The sequence below is a fragment of the Amblyomma americanum genome, chromosome 1 (assembly GCF_052857255.1).
Source record: "Amblyomma americanum isolate KBUSLIRL-KWMA chromosome 1, ASM5285725v1, whole genome shotgun sequence".
Classification (NCBI taxonomy): domain Eukaryota; kingdom Metazoa; phylum Arthropoda; class Arachnida; order Ixodida; family Ixodidae; genus Amblyomma; species Amblyomma americanum.
The window spans coordinates 477635554-477655985 of record NC_135497.1 but is presented as its reverse complement, the minus strand read 5'-3'; the positions used below and the strand labels follow the sequence as shown (position 1 = coordinate 477655985).

At 55.1% G+C, this 20432-nt stretch overlaps 1 protein-coding gene and 1 pseudogene across 1 annotated transcript in view; one reads left to right on the top strand and one right to left on the bottom strand.

The window, feature by feature from the left end:
- The window catches only part of LOC144116059 (uncharacterized), a 430049-nt gene that overhangs the window by 201507 nt on the left and 208110 nt on the right, over nucleotides 1-20432 (bottom strand). The window lies entirely within an intron of this gene.
- Nucleotides 1-20432, top strand: part of LOC144093426 (uncharacterized) — a 58560-nt pseudogene that overhangs the window by 37059 nt on the left and 1069 nt on the right.

The window sequence follows — 20432 nt, the reverse complement described above, 5'->3', positions numbered from 1 at the left end:
GCTGCTGCTGCTGCTGCTGCTGCTGCTGCTGCTGCTGCTGCTGCTGCTGCTGCTGCTGCTGCTGCTGCTGCTGCTGCTGCTGCTGCTGCTGCTGCTGCTGCTGCTGCTGCTGCTGCTGCTGCTGCTGCTGCTGCTGCTGCTGCTGCTGCTGCTGCTGCTGCTGCTGCTGCTGCTGCTGCTGCTGCTGCTGCTGCTGCTGCTGCTGCTGCTGCTGCTGCTGCTGCTGCTGCTGCTGCTGCTGCTGCTGCTGCTGCTGCTGCTGCTGCTGCTGCTGCTGCTGCTGCTGCTGCTGCTGCTGCTGCTGCTGCTGCTGCTGCTGCTGCTGCTGCTGCTGCTGCTGCTGCTGCTGCTGCTGCTGCTGCTGCTGCTGCTGCTGCTGCTGCTGCTGCTGCTGCTGCTGCTGCTGCTGCTGCTGCTGCTGCTGCTGCTGCTGCTGCTGCTGCTGCTGCTGCTGCTGCTGCTGCTGCTGCTGCTGCTGCTGCTGCTGCTGCTGCTGCTGCTGCTGCTGCTGCTGCTGCTGCTGCTGCTGCTGCTGCTGCTGCTGCTGCTGCTGCTGCTGCTGCTGCTGCTGCTGCTGCTGCTGCTGCTGCTGCTGCTGCTGCTGCTGCTGCTGCTGCTGCTGCTGCTGCTGCTGCTGCTGCTGCTGCTGCTGCTGCTGCTGCTGCTGCTGCTGCTGCTGCTGCTGCTGCTGCTGCTGCTGCTGCTGCTGCTGCTGCTGCTGCTGCTGCTGCTGCTGCTGCTGCTGCTGCTGCTGCTGCTGCTGCTGCTGCTGCTGCTGCTGCTGCTGCTGCTGCTGCTGCTGCTGCTGCTGCTGCTGCTGCTGCTGCTGCTGCTGCTGCTGCTGCTGCTGCTGCTGCTGCTGCTGCTGCTGCTGCTGCTGCTGCTGCTGCTGCTGCTGCTGCTGCTGCTGCTGCTGCTGCTGCTGCTGCTGCTGCTGCTGCTGCTGCTGCTGCTGCTGCTGCTGCTGCTGCTGCTGCTGCTGCTGCTGCTGCTGCTGCTGCTGCTGCTGCTGCTGCTGCTGCTGCTGCTGCTGCTGCTGCTGCTGCTGCTGCTGCTGCTGCTGCTGCTGCTGCTGCTGCTGCTGCTGCTGCTGCTGCTGCTGCTGCTGCTGCTGCTGCTGCTGCTGCTGCTGCTGCTGCTGCTGCTGCTGCTGCTGCTGCTGCTGCTGCTGCTGCTGCTGCTGCTGCTGCTGCTGCTGCTGCTGCTGCTGCTGCTGCTGCTGCTGCTGCTGCTGCTGCTGCTGCTGCTGCTGCTGCTGCTGCTGCTGCTGCTGCTGCTGCTGCTGCTGCTGCTGCTGCTGCTGCTGCTGCTGCTGCTGCTGCTGCTGCTGCTGCTGCTGCTGCTGCTGCTGCTGCTGCTGCTGCTGCTGCTGCTGCTGCTGCTGCTGCTGCTGCTGCTGCTGCTGCTGCTGCTGCTGCTGCTGCTGCTGCTGCTGCTGCTGCTGCTGCTGCTGCTGCTGCTGCTGCTGCTGCTGCTGCTGCTGCTGCTGCTGCTGCTGCTGCTGCTGCTGCTGCTGCTGCTGCTGCTGCTGCTGCTGCTGCTGCTGCTGCTGCTCGGGCCACGGTGTCAGGAAGAAAACCGGGTGCGACCTCGCCAAATCCCGCCGCACGAGACCAGGCTGCTGCTTGGGCCTCGTGCGCTGGTAGCGAGGGCGCCCAACTCCGCGGCGCGCCGCAGCAATACGCCGCAGACAGCGGCGATGCTGATGCTGGGGCCAGCGTGGTCCCATGGCGCACCATCACTACCAAGGTGCAGCGGCGTCGGAGAGCTGCCATGGAGCGAGCTGCGTCTGCCATGGAGGTCCCGTCCTGCCTGATGTGGATGGTGCTGTTTCGGCCGGCGAAGCAGGCCACCGCCTTCACCAGGGAACAGGGCTGAGAGTTGGCCGAGGAGATCGGACCCCGTCCGGGCGTCCTCGCCGTCCGGATAAACATGCGGCGGAATGTGGTGGCAGTGGACGGGGGAGCAGCGATGCTCTCCAGGCCCGCTATCGAAAGCCTTCATCCGCGGCGTGCCGGTCTGCGCCAGGGAGCCGCCTCCTCGGAACCAAAGCTCTGGTCTGGTCTTTGGTGTATATGCAGGACGGCGGAGGAGCTGCTAGCGGCGGCGGAGTCAACAGTGCCGATGGTCTCGGCGTCGCTGTCGGGCAGCACACTCGCTCTCCGTTTTGCGGCGCCGACACCACCGGCGTTCATCACCATATTCAAGCGCAGGCTCGAGGTCCGCCTCTGCCGTCCTCGGCCGCTCCAGTGTGTCAAGTGTGCCAGCCTGGGGCATGCCACTGAGGTTTGTCGCGCTCCTGCCCGATACACGCGCTGCGGCGGGCCGCACGAGCCTGGTACCTGCGCGAGCAAGCCCCGCTGCATTAAATGCGGGGGGCGGCACGTGGCCATGGACCCAGCGTGCCCGCACTGGCAGCGAGAGCGTCACGCGGCCACTTTAATGGCCACATCCATGGCACCGATGACCAGGCGGGCGGTCCGAGCCGTCGTTCAGGCTGAAAAAGAGGCCCAGCCCAGCAACATGAGCAGGCGCCGCGCGCGCTTTCTTACGCGCAGGCCGTCAATGGAGCACCCCAGCAGCAGCAGCAACCGAAGCAACGGCCGCGCCGGCAGCGGCAGCGGCGGTCCGGTTGCCCGGCGTCCCGTGCAGCGCCGCCCGAGCCTGCGGCCGCTCCTCATGGCCAGCCCCCTGACACACGGGATGCGGAGATCGCGCGACTAAAGCTGGCGTTGCGCGCCCTCAGCGCACTTTTCCCGGAGGGCACCGATGGACACCGGGCTTGCTTAGAAGCAGCGGGTGCTCCCGCACAGATAAGCAAACATGATGGCTAGCCGCTGGAGTCCCTCCCGCATACCATCCATCCTGCAGTAGAACGTGCGCTCACTTGCAGCAGCGGTACGCCGAAATGCGATTTCGCATCACACAGGATTCGCCAGAATTTATCGCGCTGCAGGAGACGTACGTACGCTCACATGACGAGGAGCCCCAGATGCGGCTACCTGGCTACATTGGCTACCACTCAGCCACCACGTGCGAGGAACCCACCTGTGCCGCAGTGCCCTGTTGTGACACATCTCATCAATCCGGGAAATCAAGGTGCGCGATATATGTGCGGCAGGACGTCCAGCACACCCTCCTCGGCTCGGCGGCGGCGACATCTGACGCCCAGGAGTGCGTTGTGGTGACACGTCGGTGGCCATTGTTTATATGCGTCCAGGTGTCGCGTGGAACGCGCTGTGATTTCGTGCTGTGCCCCAAGCCAAATCATCTGTGGTGATTTTAACGCCCACCATAGTGCGTGGGCAGTGCGCGCCACTCTGCGCGTGGAGACTACTTGCACGACGCAGCAACGCAGCTGGGACTCAGCGCTTTGAACACCGCCGAGCCTACCCTTTCGACGACGCGGACCACCGGCTCCTGCATCGACGTCGCCTTCGCATCCAGAGGCATCGAGGCGACATAGCGCCGATCATCGTCTCTCTGGAGCTCGGATCATTACCCCATACTAATCGAACCCTCTGCACTGGAGGCGCGCCCAAAACGTGCCTACTTCTCTACCAACTGGAGTGTGTTCAGGCGGGCGGTCGACGAGGCGGCGGCCACTGGCGCAGATTTCTTTTCAAGTCTAGTCCGAAGCACTCTCGCAGCCACCCAAAAAGCAGAGGTAAGGGCAGGGCAGCCCACACCTGATATGAAGCTGCTCAACCTGCGCGAGAAGAGAGATCGTGCAGAGCGACGGGCGCACGGACTGATAGAGCCGCCGACTGGACTGTCTACAACCGCCTGAACGGGGCAGTGCTCCGCCACGCCAACAAGCTATACTGCCGGCAGTGGGTTTCACTATGCCAAAGTATGGATGAAGATGTTAGCTCGCGGAGGCTGTTTGACACCCTGCGGCGCACCACCGAACCACAGGCAAACCGTCAATCGCTGGTCACCCTCGCAATCTCCAGCGGTGGTGGTGGAAACATTTATTGCCAAATACAGAGGGGGGCAAACCCCCTAACATGGCACGAGGCAACCCTTAGAGGGCTGTCCCTACAGGGCAAAGGACAGCCCTTGGAGGGCTATCCGCTTTAGGGCGTCGGTAATTATTCGGCGGTGGTCTGCAGCAGCGGAGCTGGCCAGAAGAGTCTCCCAGTATGACTCCGCCGTGGTGAGGAATGGAGGGTGTGGGAAGGCAGGACATGTGAGGAGGACATGAAGAAGTCTCCCGGTTTCCCGCAGAGCTCACAAGAAAGGAATTGATCGGGGCAGCGGGCATGAAGGAGTATAGGGTAGAGAGCAGTTCGGGTCTGGAGTCGGCGCCAGTGAGAGGCCTGGGTTAAGGTTAGGGAGGGAGCCGGCGGTGCGTAAACGCACCGGGTACCTCGGTAGTAGAGAAGAATATCTTTGAACGTAAGGAGACGCTCCCGGGGTGGTGGAGGAGGTCCAACTCCGGCCGGAAAGTGAGACCTCGGGCGAGAGAGTGGACCGCCTCTTTACCCGGGACGCCTCCGTGTGCGGGGGTCCAGATAAGGGTTACGGGGTGGGTGGGCTGCCAGAAGCGTAGAACCCTAGCCGCGGTGCGGGATATCAGGCCTTTGGCGAAATTTCATAGGGCGGATTTTGAGTCGGAGATAATTTTGCTGGCAGAGGTGGAGGCAAGAGCGAGTGCAATGGCCGCTTCCTCAGCAATTTCCTATGTGTCTCTGGTGTGATGACCCCCATAATGCGCAGGTCCACACGGGACGGAGAGGCAAAGAGACACCGTATGGCTCAGTTTAAACAAACAGGTATATTCAATAATTACACATGATTAAGATTATACATCAGAGGCTGGGGCGTCCGAGCTTACGTGCCGACGACTTCATGGGGGCGATGGAGTGGCTCCGGAGTTGGGCTCGAGCGGTTGCTGGCAGAAGCTGCACGCCGTCGGGCTTCGGCGCTGAAGGCCCTCTTGGCGAACGATGTCGTCCTGAGCGTTTTCTTCCGTACTGCTTGTCGATTTTTATATCCTCTTCTCCACACTCCCTAGGGTGAGGACGCCCACGCCGGAGGGGAAGGAGGGGGGGCTAGGGCTTTCACTTGGGCGCACAAGCATACCACCGCACTTATGGTCTCGCCCCCCTCACGTGTTGAGTCCGAGGGAAAGAAGGTTGTCTTCGAGGTAGCGCATAGCGTCGGCTGTGGTAAGGCGCGCTCTGGCCCGCTGACAGTTCCCGCGGGTCACCGGCCTCCATTCTCCATCCATCAACTGACACTCGCTCCTCAAGGTAAGGCGCACTCTGGCCCGCTGACAGTTCCCTTGTCCTGGAATGTGCTCGGGAGGGCCGCCCCTGGAACCGCCACGCCAATTGAGGAGGATAAAGCCCGTTTCCCCGCGGCGGCGGCGGCGGCGGGTCCGGTTGGGCTTAAACCCCTTCGTTCTGGTCGTCACTCAAAGAGCATGGCTGGGTAATTGATGATGCCGCTGTCGTCTGGGTCTCCGTCTACGCCGCGCCGTCGAACGCGGAACCTCGTAGCACACACAAGGAATGTCACACTCGCTCACCCTCCAGAAGAATGTTCTCCGAACATTTGAGTCCACGCAGCTCCCCTTGTCTTTCTGAATCGCCTCGCACAGTGCGTCCGACAAAACACTTTTCGCTGCACTCAACACCACTGCACAACACCATATGCCTCCGCTGTCATAACTGGCGTCTCCAGGGGCAGCACTGATTTTCTTTTGCAGATAAACATGAAACTCAGCACCCAAGCCTCTCCTTTCTAGTCCAAACTGGACGAAATAAATTTACCACAGTTACAAAGGAGCTCCCACTTCTAGCACGATCACGGCACAGACAAAAATATAGATAACGAAAGGAAGTAGGGCAGGTTCTGCATGCGCTCCGCATGCTCTCCTGTGAAGGTGTTACATAATGACAGAAAGGTTTAACTACCAACTCCGATATCTTAACACATAAGCACATAGCAATGTTATGAGCTGCGGCATTACACAATTCTAACCAGTTCACAACTCCGCCCTGTTTACGCCATTAGTCCGACTTAGCTTTCCGATTTCGCAGCGGATATCGGCCTTCATGAGTCATACTAAGTAAGTCTGTGACCCTTTGTCTGCTTTGGGACTCGCGAGGGCTCGTGGCAGGAGCCTCTCCTGGCGTTATCTGCGCGGCAACCTCGCGCGCTTCTTCTTCTAGCAATGCATGAAGTAAATCCGCTGACATTCCGGCCGTCACCTCTGGCCCCTGCCGAACAAATGCAGGAGAGGGCGTTTCTTGCGAACTATCTGCGCGCTCCGCTTCACTTCTGTCCCCATCAAAATCCGCGCTTTCCCTTTCCTCATTTCGTGAATACTGAACCGGTGCCGACTTGAGGCGATTTGCGTGTATCCTTATCAAGCGCCGGTTCACGTCTCGGACTCTGAAGTTTACCGGAGAAAGCTTCTCGACAACCTCGCACGGTCCTCTCCACTTCGTCTGGAACTTACGAGCTAGCCCAATCTGCCTTTGGCAGTTTTCAATGTACACGCTGTCCCCCACATCAAACGGCGCGTCTCTAGCACTGCGATCGTGCACCTCCTTCCTGCGCTTCGCCGCTTTCTTTAAGGCCTCCTTTGCGATGTCCCTCGCCACTTGCAAGCGCGATTCTAGCTCCACCTTATAGTCGTCCAGTGAAGCGTATGGGACACGACGGGGGCCCTCAGGCACTTCACTAGGCTGGTCCGGGTCTCGGCCGTAGAGAAGAAAGAATGGCGATTCGCCCGTGCTCTCGTGTGCTGCGGAATTGTAGGCAAACATTGCATACGGGAGCCACAAGTCCCAGTCCCGCTGGTCGCGCGAAACAAAATGCGACAGGAACCCGGCCACGGTTTGGTTCAGTCGCTCCACCGCGCCGTTGCAAGCCGGATGGTACGGTGTTGTCTGCTTCTTAGCGATCTTAAGCAGCTCGCAAACTCTCCTCATTAGCTGCGACACGAAGTTCGTTCCCCGATCTGTCAAGAGTTGCGTCGGGGGTCCATGTCGGAGCACGGTCTGTTCGACAAATGCTCTTGCAACCGTGTCTGCCTTCTGATCTGGGAGTGCTACCGCTTCCGCGTATTTTGAAAGGTGGTCGACAAATACTAAAATGTACTTGTTTCCGGAAGTGGTCGTGGGCAATGGGCCCATTATGTCCATACCTGTCCGCTCGAAGGGAGCCGAAAGCTCAGGGAACGGCTGAATTGGAGCTGGTCTTCGTCCCTTGGGTGTTTTTCTTTCGAGACAGGAATGACACTTCGCACAGTAGTCTCTAACATCCTGTCGCATGCCACTCCAAAAGTACAAACGCTCCACACGCCTGCGTGTCTTCGCTACGCCAAAATGACCGGCGCATGGCGCATCGTGAAACGCGCGAAGAACCCTTTCTGTCCACGACCGAGGTATGACGACTCTCTCCCAAGCGGTTTTCTCTGGTCTCCCTTTCCTGGTTGGCCTCGTGCGCCGACACAGGGTGCCGTCTTTGCCAATGAAATAACCTAGCTGTTCGGGGTGAGACGGTGCGCCCTCTAAGCTTTCGATTATTCGCTTCAGGTCAGGATCTTTGCACTGCTCTGTGCGTAATTCGGCGGGGTCGACTACGGGGACAAACTCATCTATAGCTGCCACGGCAGCTGTGCGGCTGAGTGCATCAGCATTCAGATGTGTCTTTCCTGACTTGTGCTCAACTTCAAAGCAGTATTCCTGCAGGTGTAGATTCCATCTAGCGAGTCTCGAGCTAGGGTCCCTGACACTCATCACCCATTTCAGAGGATGGCAGTCTGTGACTAGCTTGAATTTGCGGCCGTAAAGGTAGCATCTGAAGTGCTTTACTGCCCAGACAACGGCGAGGCACTCCCTTTCCGTAGCTCCGTACTTTTGCTCTGTGGGGCTGAGCTGTCGGCTAGCAAAAGCAATGGGATGTTCTTTGCCCTCGATAACCTGAGATAGCACGGCACCAACTGCGAACTTTGACGCATCTGTGGCCATAACGAAGGGCAAATTAAAATCCGGGTGGCGCAACAGCGGTGCACTCATTAGCTTCCTTTTCAGGGCCCCAAAAGCATCCTCCGCGTTTTCGTCCCAGCGAAAGGCGACATTTTTGGCTGTTAAGGCGGTGAGCGGCTTAGCGAGCTTGGCGAACTCCTCTATGTGCCTTCGGTAGTAACCGATCAGGCCGAGAAACTGCCGGACCTGGCGGACGCTAGTCGGGGATGGAAAATCCGAGACACACCTTAGTTTCTCGGGGTCCGGTCGCACGCCGTCAGCTGAAACAACGTGCCCGAGGTATTTCACCTCGTTTTTGAGGAATTGGCACTTAGAGGGCTTCAGCTTGAGACCCGCTCCTCTTAGTCGCACCAAAACCTGGTCAATATCGCGCAAATGGTTCTCAAAACTGTCACTGTATATGATAATGTCATCCATATACACGAAGCACAGCCTACCCAGAAAACCTGCCAGGATAACATCAGCGGTTCTCTGCCAGACAGCAGGGCTGTTGGCCAGACCCATCGGCATTCTTTTCCATTCATAGTGCCCTGAGGGCGTGTTGAATGCCGTTTTCTCGGCATCTGCCGGATCCATTGCTATCTGCCAGAATCCCGCCGCCATGTCCACTACCGTGAAGTACCTGGCAGAGCCCAGCTGAGAAAGCGTCTCCTGTATATTGGGGATGGGGTATGGATCGATGCGAGTTACGGCATTTAGTTTGCGGTAGTCCACTACCAATCGATACGAGCCATCTGGCTTTTCCACCAATAGTGCTGGTGCTCCCCAGGGTGACTTTGAGTGTTCGACAATGCCGCGATCAATCAGGTCCTGCACCTGCCGCTCCATCTCCTCACGTTGGGAGTAAGGAATCCTGTACGCACGCTGGTAAACGGGCGATGAAGTGCCGGTTTCTATCCTGTGCTTTATAACGCCACAGCAGCCCAAATCCAGGTTGGACGCGGCGAATACCTCCGAGTAGTCGTTCAGCAAACCAGCCAGAGCCTCCCTCTCCCTGGATTTTACGTGAGAAAGATCGAACGACACCTTTGGAGCAGCCGAAGGACTAGCATGCTCTACAGTTGCGAGTACCGTATCGGTGGGCTCACGTTTCTCTATCGCAGAGGTGAAGAAAGCCAATGTTTTGTTCTTGGGAAGGCTCAGTGGCTGCTGGCTACATTTAACCACCCGTAGGGGCACTCTGTGGGCGTCATTAACTGTCACGAGGCACGCGGCTGCCTTCAGGCCATTGCTGAGAGAGTCGACCGGCTCAAGCACTCCCACGGCGCCGCTTTCTACATCTGAAGGCACAAACGCGTACAAAATGTGCTCCGACCAAGGAAGGACGACCGCCTCCTCGACCAGCCTGACGGCAACCCGCGAATATACCTTCTCCAATGATCCCACTGTTTGACGGGTGTCAATATCGGTAATGCGAATCTCCGCCCCTCTCCTGTTCAAAAACGGAACTTTTGAGCCGCTCGCATTAACCTCTTCCTCAGAGAATGAGACTACTACCTTCCCTTTTCTCAAAAAATCCTGCCCTAATATACCTGACACTCCGTTTGGCAGAGACACCGTGTCCAGGCATACGTAGCAGGGGTGCTCCAATGCAATTCCGCCGAGAGAGAAGTGTAACCGGTAGAGTCCACTTATGCCAAGAGGATCCCCCGTTATGCCTACAAATTTGGTTGCCATACCACCAGACGCTTCCAACACCTCGCGGTCCCCCTTCCTTCGAAGGGTGTTAAAACTGCTCTCCTTAAGCAATGTCACCTTTGACCCCGTATCTATCAACAATTCCATGCAACAACCATTTAACTTGCAACGCACAACAGGGCATGCCTCGTCGGCCACACAAACTACCACCACCTCATCATCCACTGCTCCCTCCCCCTGCTCCTCAGGCTGGGGAGGACTAACTAGTTTTTTGTCTCGGTATCTGGAGCCCCGCTGTAGGCTTGCTTAGATCGTGTCTCGCCTGCTTCTCTTTGTGGCTCCCCACGGCGCACGTTTTGGCAGAACCTGGCGATGTGTCCGCGACCCTGGCAAGCGAAGCATACGATTTCTTCAAAATCTCGCATACCGCGCCTGTAGCTTTGTGGCGGTCTCCGGTTTCCAGCGAATGAGCGCTGTTGAGCGCGCGCTTCAACCTGGCGTTCTACCTGCTGAGATAGCAGCTGTTCTAAGCGATCTAATTGCTCTGTCAAGAGAGCAACCTCAGGGTTGAGCACCGCTCTCTCTATGACGCGTACTCTCGCTGCGGCTGTCGTTAACGCCTCATTTCGTTCCTCATCCAATGCGGCCTCCTCGGCTTGGTCGAAATTGCTCGGCTTGCGCGAGAGCACGAACCGGCGCACGGGGTCTTGCAGACCAGCCACGAACAAAGCGGTCATTTCCTCTTTAAGTATATCCTCCGCGTATTTCTTCTTTAGCTGGTCTCCTTCCTCCTCCCTGCTTAACGTATCGCGCGCTAAGCGCTGAAGCCGCGACGCAAACGTTCGCACGTCCTCCCCTACCATCTGTCCGGCGTCACGGAACCTCTGTACTCGCACGTGACGTGGTTCAGTGTCAAAATGCTCAAACGCGAGCTTCTTAAATTCCGCAAATAATTTTGTGGATTTTACTTTTTCGTCTCGCCATGCAAAATCATGAGCAGCTCCTGCCATCTTACACCTCGCCATTCCCAGCATTTGAGCATCGGACCATCCCCCCATTTTCCCAATCTCTTCTAGCATGGAAAAGAAATCGCAGATTGGAACCCCTGTGTTATCTCCCGTAAACGTCGGAATGACGCTTCCTAATGCCAGCATACTTGCTCCGAGCGACGGCTGTGGAGTGGGAGCTCCCTCAGATAAAGACGTTTTTTTTTTCAAGCCCTCCGGTGCCTCAAGCCTCTCAAATGGGGGTAAAAGTCCCACAATCAGTCCCGTGATTCCCTTTTGATTACAATTTTGAAGTCGTGAATGTCGCAGCATTCAGAGGACATTTGCTTTTGAGACCCCACTTCTGACACCAGTGTGATGACCCCCATAATGCGCAGGTCCACACGGGACGGAGAGGCAAAGAGACACCGTATGGCTCAGTTTAAACAAACAGGTATATTCAATAATTACACATGATTAAGATTATACATCAGAGGCTGGGGCGTCCGAGCTTACGTGCCGACGACTTCATGGGGGCGATGGAGTGGCTCCGGAGTTGGGCTCGAGCGGTTGCTGGCAGAAGCTGCACGCCGTCGGGCTTCGGCGCTGAAGGCCCTCTTGGCGAACGATGTCGTCCTGAGCGTTTTCTTCCGTACTGCTTGTCGATTTTTATATCCTCTTCTCCACACTCCCTAGGGTGAGGACGCCCACGCCGGAGGGGAAGGAGGGGGGGCTAGGGCTTTCACTTGGGCGCACAAGCATACCACCGCACTTATGGTCTCGCCCCCCTCACGTGTTGAGTCCGAGGGAAAGAAGGTTGTCTTCGAGGTAGCGCATAGCGTCGGCTGTGGTAAGGCGCGCTCTGGCCCCCTGACAGTTCCCGCGGGTCACCGGCCTCCATTCTCCATCCATCAACTGACACTCGCTCCTCAAGGTAAGGCGCGCTCTGGCCCGCTGACAGTTCCCTTGTCCTGGAATGTGCTCGGGAGGGCCGCCCCTGGAACCGCCACGCCAATTGGGGAGGATAAAGCCCGTTTCCCCGCGGCGGCGGCGGCGGGTCCGGTTGGGTCCGGTTGGGCTTAAACCCCTTCGTTCTGGTCGTCACTCAAAGAGCATGGCTGGGTAATTGATGATGCCGCTGTCATCTGGGTCTCCGTCTACGCCGCACCGTCGAACGCGGAACCTCGTAGCGCACACAAGGAATGTCACACTGGTGACGGATCCTGATGCGATTAGTCGGGATTGAGAATTAGCGACGGCGAGAACGATGCGGGAGTCCGACGAGTACGCTGCCGCGTCCACGTAGGCTACCACGTGACTGTTGCCGTAGAGCTTGTGCAGGGCTCTGGCGCGGGCTGTCCTGCGTTCTCGTTGTGCTCGGGGTGCATGTTAGGGATTGGAAGGATGATGAGATGGGAGCGTAGGTCTGGAGGTAGGGGAACCCCCTCGGTAGGATGGGTGATCGGGGTGATGCCTAGCTGACAGAGTGCGGCCTGCCGCGGTACTCGACAGCCGAGACAGCTCTGCTGTTAGGGTGGCTTCTGCCAGCTCCTCAAACGTGTTGTGGGTACCGAGGTTGAGGAGTTTGGTAGTAGAGGTGCTGGGGGTAGGCGGAGGTCAACCTTCGTGCAGCTCCTGAGGAGCGCGTTGATGTGGTCCCGCTACTTCTGCTTTAGGGGGAGGTAGGGGAATGAGTACGCCGTGAGGCTCGTGATGTAAGCTTGGGTGAGGAGGAGAGAGTTCCGCTCTCGCAGACCCGCGCGCCGGTTCGCCACGCGCCGATTGAGACGGGTGGCTTGCTGGGCAGGGGCCTGGAGAGTTTGGACGGCGTTTCCATGCGCGCCGTTGGAGTAAAGGGCGAGGCCCAGGATGCGAATCTTGGAGACCAGGGGAATGGGGTGGTTTCTTAGAGTGAGATGGGAGTGTTGGCGGGGTCGTGCGGCTTGGGGCGGTTGAAGAAGCGTTCTGATTTAGAAGGAGAGCAGGCTAGGCTGCGCGCGCGAGCGTATGAGTCGATGATGTTGAGGGCCGACTGTAGGTTGTGTTCTATGTCGGCATCACTGCCTCGATTAGCCCAGATAGTGATGTAGTCAGCATAGAGGCTGAAATAAATGTATGTCGGGTATTTGGGCCAGTTGGTTGGAGAGTTGGAGAAGGGCTGTAACGCCGCCCCTCTTTTCCAACTGCATACCTTTGCAGGAAGTAGGACGCGGGCACACGCGGAAACCGCTCCCCAGTATAAGCGAGAGCCCCCAAGTACATACGGGGAACGAAAACGGTCGCTTGAAGCACGGACCCCCCCACCCCCCCTAATGACGTGCGCTATCGCCGGGAAGGCAACCGCAGCGTCCCGCTGGGCCTAGTGAAGAAAAGCGTATTTCCAGGAGGGCCGTGACGGACACCTGTCATGACGGACAGGCAGTGCTCACCAAGAATGTGGGAAGACAGGGGCGATCCTTAATCTGGCTTCCCGGAGCGGCAGACAAACCCCTTCATGCTTATTAGCTGTGTCCCGCCGTCGGTACCTCGGCAGCATCGTGGGCCCTTTCGCCCCCTCCTCTGTTGCTGACGGGCGACGCGGACCGATGGTGGGTGGCGGTATGCCTGAGGCAAAGATTAGCTCCGAATGGAGAGCGTGTGGATACTCTCACTTGAGAGAGAGTGTTGGCGTTTTTTTTATTTATTTGTGTTGTTAACAAGATTCTGGGTTCGAGGCTAAGCCCAACCCCAGGGGTTGTCCCCATCTCTCATGTTATTTTTGATTGCAGAATTGATGCTTAGGGCGGGCCATTGAAAAAGACCGCCATTAGACCTTTGTTAATTAAGTGCTTAAAAGCGCATGTAAACGGATGCAGTTCAGTCCAGTCTGAGCTGGGGCTCCATGCTTAGCATGTAACGTGATGCAACTTAGGCTCTAATCTGCCCGGTCGATGAGTAAAGTAGCGCAAAGTTTGTTCTTTTGTAAATTCAGTTCTGCTTTTTCCAGTTTAACTCTCTGTATATGTATGCTGTAAATATATGCTCTGCTGTCATCATCTACAAGCTCGCCTCCTGTTTATCTTCCAAGCTGAACGACACTAGAGGAGGGGTTTGAGAACCATCCTCGAAGAAACGGACGACCTTTGAAATTCTACTGGCGCAGCACGACAGGCTTCGGCACGTCTCATCTGAAGGCCAAGCATCGCAGTGACAACCACAGGCCATCCGACACGGAGCAGCGAGGAGCTGTCAAGGGACGACTCCACCTCGGCTGCTGCCAACGCTGGTGGAACGGACGCATCGTACGGGCTCTGGGCGGCAGACAACAGAAGATCTGTGGCGGGTGAGTGGGATTTCTTGTGTTTTGTTGAGGCAGGCATGGTGGTTAGTTTGTGAGGCCCATGGTCAATACGAGGAGAACGTTAGCCGCTAAAGATAGCGAATCTAATCCTGAGAATGAAATGAGGTCGAATCCTCGCCAGGAGCAGCAATCGCTAGAGGGCGGTGTAGAAACGGGGATGGATCAGAACGAGGAAGCGACTATGGAGGGTGATTTCAGTGGTGAGAGCAGGTTACATGCCGACGACCAGAGGCAGACATTGTCACTAGACGCTACACGATCTGATACAGAAAAAATGGCTATTCGCCGTATGGAGTTAAAAGTGTAAATGGAACTACGAATGCGTGAAATTGAATACAGGGAGCGACTGGCGCTTAAGCAGATGGAGCTTGGGCTGTCAAATGGTCGAATGTCACCGCTTGTGTCGGGACAGAGTGATGGACGTTGTATAGGCTCAGATTAAATATCACAATGTGCGAAATTCCTTAAGGGCTACAGAATGCCTTGCGATGCAGATGTACCATTGTGGTTTGAGGAGGTGGAGAAGCTTTTCACTACTTTCAATGTTCCAGACAGTAGCCGAGTGCACTTAATTCTGCCGGCACTGACAGAGCGAGTCAGATACTTACGTCTTAACCTTGACCGAGCCGAATGCACTGATTATGAGGCAGTAAAAACAGCGGCTCTAGAAGAATTAAAACTCACTCCGACTGAGTACCTTGAGAGATTTGAGAAAGCAGCGAGAAGCAAGAAGGAGACGTGGGCTCAGTTGCGTCTCGCGTAAAAACGTATTTAATGTACTACATCCAGGCTAGAGAGGTAGACTCAAACGAGGCTTTGACTGACCTCATGGTGTCCGATCGCATTAAGGCAAGCCTCAGCCCGGAGGGCATTGAATATGTGCGCCTTCGAGAAGGAGAAAGTTGGCTGAAGCCTAAAGAAATATCAAAGGCCCTACAGACAGACCTTCGAGCAAGCAAAAGGTAAAAGGCATGCGAGACAGATTACAGTGCCAGTACTGCAAACGGGGCAAAAGCAGGGTAATGTTGAAAAACCCTAAGTGCCACCAGTGCCATGGAATGGGCCATGTTTCTAGGAATTGCCCGCGAGTAACCACAAATGAGCCGCGCCAGCAACAAGCATATGGGCACAGGTGGAGGGTGCAAAAGGTCGCGCTGGTAGATGAGACAGGAGTAAAGGACGCAGCGGTAAACCAAGGCGCGGCTTTAACTGCTAAAGTAGGAGTGCCTATGCAAAATTCAAGGGCAGCCGCATCGAGACTACAGTTCGTAGAGCTTGTATGCGGAGACGTCTGCACCGAGGCATTGCTTGATACGGGTAGTGAAATGACGGCAATAAGAGAGAGCATACTACCGCAGGCGCTGACGGAACCATCGGGGACAGTGAACCTAGTGTCGGCTTTTGGCAGATCTATTGAGGCGAAATTGGCGACGGTCCCTCTAAATGTAACTCATACAGGAACAATCGCAGACGATCAAAAGATAGGCATAGTATGTGCCCTCACCAATGAGCTTACTGAGAGGGTGGACTGTTTGCTGTCGTCAGAAGACTGGCAGCTGCGTAAGAAGCACAGCAATAGAGCCTTCACAACAAGTACTAGTACTGCGGTCAGTATGGCGGCAAATCAAGAACCTACAAACGCGGCAAATCAAAATTGTGAGGCACTGGTAAGCGAAGTTGACAGGGCACCAAATGACGACGTTCCACGCGAGGAAGCAGAGCCACCTGGGAGGGAAGATGCAGTTTCACTGTCTAGCCAGCGAGAAATGTTTCGAGCAGCGCAGATCGCTGACGAGAGCTTGAGGAAGGCAAGCGAAAATTCTAAGCACAGAAAGGCGGGAATGTTGGTTACTGAGAGATTGCTACACCATTGGGAATCAATAGCGGGTACTAAAGTGGGACAACGGGTGCTTTCCCAAGAGAGACGAAAGGAAGTTCTGTCCTTGGCGCACGAATCGCCGTGGGGTGGACACCTGGGACCAAGTAAGACGAAGGCACGCATAAAGTACAACTTCTATTGGCCCGGCATGGGAAAGGAGATTTCAGAGTGCTGCCAGTCTTGTCATGAGTGCCAAATCCGCCCAGGCAGGCGTCACACTGACAACATCTCCATCACCCCATTAAGTAGGCCTGAAATGCTCAAGAAAGAAGTAAGCCGCCATGTGGAGGAGTTACTTAAGTTAGGATTAATTTATCCTGTAAAAAGTGAATTTGCACACCCAGTTATGCGCGTGGGAAAGAAAGATGGGTCGGTGCGAATGTGTATTGACTACCGAACTTTGAATGCAGGGACTCGTTCAGATGCGTTTCCGATGACTAACTCCCAGGAGCTAATTTTTCAGGTCGGCCGCGCGCAGTTTATCACGCTAGTGGATTTAAGGCATGGCTACTGGCAGGTACCGATGGGCCCGCACAGCCAAGCGCTTACCGCATTTGTGACGCATGAGAGCCCAGAAGGTGCGCAGTGCGCATTAGAAGAGCTCAAAGACCCGCTCTGCAGAGAAGTGGCGTTAAGCACTCCACAACCTCACCAGCCGTATTTGCTTTTCACTGACGCATCAGCAGCGGCTGCCGGGGCTTCCTTGACACAAATGACGAAAACGGGCAAAGAAAGACTTATAGAGTTCGCGAGTCATCGCTGCGACGCGACTCAGGCGAGGTGGTCGACCATAAAGTGCGAAGCGTTCGCAACTATAAGGGCTCTGAAGAAGCTCGATTATTGGCTCTTCGGTGCCGTGGTCAATGTCGTCTCTGGCCACAATCCCCTGTCATACTTGACGATGTGCACTCCACACGGGGCGAAATTGGCTAGATGGGCGCTGCCACTTCAGCGTTATAACATAACGGTGAAACATAGGAAACGCACTAATAAAAGAAACACAGATGCGCTATCCAGGCTCCCCAACTTGACATGGGAGTCAGGTACCCCCATGCCAGCCTCGAGAAGGCGTGAATGTTCCCACTCAAACGACGCTCGGTGAGCAGGGTGCCGTGCGTTGAAGTCGGGCACTTACGAAGAGACTTCTGCCTGGCGTCTGAATAGAACGGTGCCCGTGAGCGTTGTGCGCAGACTTGTGAACAGTGATGAACAATGTGGCTTTGTGTGTGCTTCGAATGTGGACTCTGCGCAGTGCATGATGTTGCTGCCCATTCAGTGAACTGTACAGCAGCTTGCACCAATTTTGCGCTTTAGTTTATTTTATTGATTGTTTCTTTGCTTTGGTTCTCGAAGTGTCGAGTACCCAGGAGACACTCTGCCCCGGGAGAGCTCACACTTGTAATGTGAAAGTGTTGCGGCCTCTTTTTTAGTAAGCATAAACGAGCTGAAAGCAAGCCCGATTTATATACTCTTAGAGGGGGCATAAGGGCGCCCCTCTTTTCCAGCTGCATACCTTTGCAGGAAGTAGGACGCCGGCACACGCGGAAACCGCTCCCCAGTATAATCGAGAGCCCCCGAGTACATACGGGGAACGAAAACGGTCGCTTGACGCACGGACCCCCCACCCCCCCTAATGACGTGCGCTATCGCCGGGAAGGCAACCGCAGCGTCCCGCCGGGCCTCGTGAACAAAAGCGTATTTCCAGGAGGGCCGTGACGAACACCTGTCATGACGGACAGGCAGTGCTCACCAAGAATGTGGGAAGACAGGGGCGATCCTTAATCTGGCTTCCCGGAGCGGCAGACAAACCCCTTCATGCTTATTAGCTGTGTCCCGCCGTCGGTACCTCGGCAGCATCGTGGGCCCTTTCGCCCCCTCCTCTGTTGCTGACGGGCGACGCGGACCGATGGTGGGTGGCGGTATGCCTGAGGCAAGGATTAGCTCCGAATGGAGAGCGTGTGGATACTCTCACTTGAGAGAGAGTGTTGGCGTTTTTTTTATTTATTTGTGTTGTAACAAGACCCTGGGTTCGAGGCTAAGCCCAACCCCAGGGGTTGTTCCCATCTCTCATGTTATTTTTGATTGCAGAATTGATGCTTAGGGCAGGCCACTGAAAAAGACCGCCCTTAGTCCTTTGTTAATTAAGTGCTTAAACGCGCATGTAAACGGATGCAGTTCAGTCCAGTCTGAGCTGGGGCTCATGCTTACCATGTAACGTGATGCTACTTAGGCTCTAACCTGCCCGGTCTATGAGTAAAGTAGCGCAAAGTTTGTTCTTTTGTAAATTCAGTTCTGCTTTTTCCAGTTTAACTCTCTGTATATGTATGCTGTAAATATATGCTCTTCTGTCATCATCTACAAGGTCGCCTCCTGTTAATCTTCCAAGCTGAACGACACTAGAGGAGGGGTTCGTGAACCATCCTCGAAGAAACGGACGACGTTTGAAATTCTACTAGGGCTATATTAAAGAGGATAGGAGACAGTACAGCACCCTTGGGGGTTCCCCGTGCTCCCAGGGAGACACCGGACAACCGGCGGTCGCCCATTGTGAGTGTGGCTGTTCGTTCGGAGAGGAAATGGCGGATATAATTGTACATGCGCGGGCCTACGCCTAGGGCATGGAGGCTCTCTAGCATGGCTGCATGGGTAACGTTGTCGAAAGCTTTTGTTTGGTCGATGCCGAGGATAGCCTTGGTGTCGCCCGCGGGGGAGTCAAAGATGTGGTGCTTGAGCTCTAGAAAGACGTCCTGGGTGGACAAGCCCGGGCGGAAACCAAACATGCATGAAGGCATAAGGTTGACAACATACCCTCTCAACTTCGTCTCGCATCGCTGGGTTGAAAATGTACCTGTTATTGAGCGCGCCATTTTTTGTGGCCCCATGTGAACAAGTATGGGCAATGTACCAGAGTGAAACAAGTAAGTTTGCCTAAGTGTATTGCATTCCAACGTGTGTGTGATGCCTGCGATGATCTGCTGACGCCAGCAAAGCTTCAATTTGCTCTGGGAATTGCAATAATATTCAGGCCATTTTCGACTGAATACCAAGCTGGCAAACCTCTGGTGCTCTTTTTAGCAAAGGACCTTGAAAGTGTTGTGAGAAAACTAATGACAAGATTTGTGAAGGGCTCTGTGGTAGCAGCGCCTGCTGGAATCTTGAGCCTCTTGAAGATTGACATCGATGATCCAAAGAACCATGCTCATTTGAAAAAGTAGACATTCGTCATGCAGCAGAACAAGTTGTGAAAGCTACCAAGACAAGTGCAAAGGATGTGTTTGCATTTAAGATGGAGTGCAAACAGTTTCTGCTTAATGCAACGAAGAAGATATTGCATAAAAGCCCATGAATATACAATCTTGTTAGGGCCCTCTCTTCTTTAGATACTGTGCATATGTGTTCAAGGCCAGATGAGTGCCTTACAGGCTTCAGTAAAGTTTTGGGTGCCCTCATTGAAGCAAACCGGTTCAGCGAGCACCAGCGAGATGCAGTTCTCGCCGAGTACACAGAGTTGGTCCAGGAAGAAAAGCACACCCTTGGATCATTCGAGAGCAATCTTTTGAAGTTCCGTACTTCATGCTCAAACCTCTGGGGTGTGGTCAAAGTTCCGCTTATTTCAAGTCATGGTCAAGCAACTGTAGAAAGAGGATTTAGCATTAATCGCCATACCTCTATTGAAAACATGAAGAAAATGTCTTACGTGTCGCAAAGAATTGTGTGATGCCATAGATAAAGCGGCAGGCACCCTTAAAGTTGCAATAACAAAGGAGCTGCGGACATCTACTTCAGCCGCTTGGAACCGGTACCAAGCGTACCTGGAGGAACAAAAGCAGCAAGAAGCTCAGCAGTTGAGGCAGTCAAAGAGAAGCCTTATTGAAAATGAAATTGAAGCCAACAGACACAACAAAAAAAAACTAAAAAAACTTCTGTGGACTTGACGGCAGCTGCAGACAGTTACTCCGAAAAAGCTGAAGCAGAAAATGACGTCACATATATTGTGAAATCAAACAGTCTTAGAAAAACTGCGAAAGAAAAGATGCAGGACCTTCAAGCAATTGATCGTGCAATTTCGGAAAAACTTAAGCGCTTTCTTGATATACTTCAGTGTGTGCTTCAAGGAAACGTGTATGTGTGTTTACTGATATGTGTTTTAAGGTGGTATATGCCTCTTTTTTCTTTTTCAATGAAATAAATGATTTTGTTGTTGAATAATTTCTTTTTTGGTCCGAGCTGCTAAACACAGCATTGTTTGAGGTCCTTGAAATTGCTATCCAAGGGCCTTGAAAGTCCTTGAAAACCCTTGAATTTTTTCAACTAAAACTGCTACGAACCCTGGGTTGTTCTCCAAATGCCGCCTGAGCTGGGTCTGGAGAACGCTCTCCATGAGCTTTCCCACACACGACGTAAGAGAGATGGGATGGAGGTTAGCGGGGAGAAGTGGTTTGCCGGATTTGGGAATAAAGACTAATTTGGCGTCTTTCCACTATGGTAGGAGGGCGCCGCGCAGCCAGCATTCGTTGAAGTAGTCGGTTAGGGCTTTGACGGAGGGGAAACGAGGTTGCGGAGTGCCTTGTTGGGCACTCCGT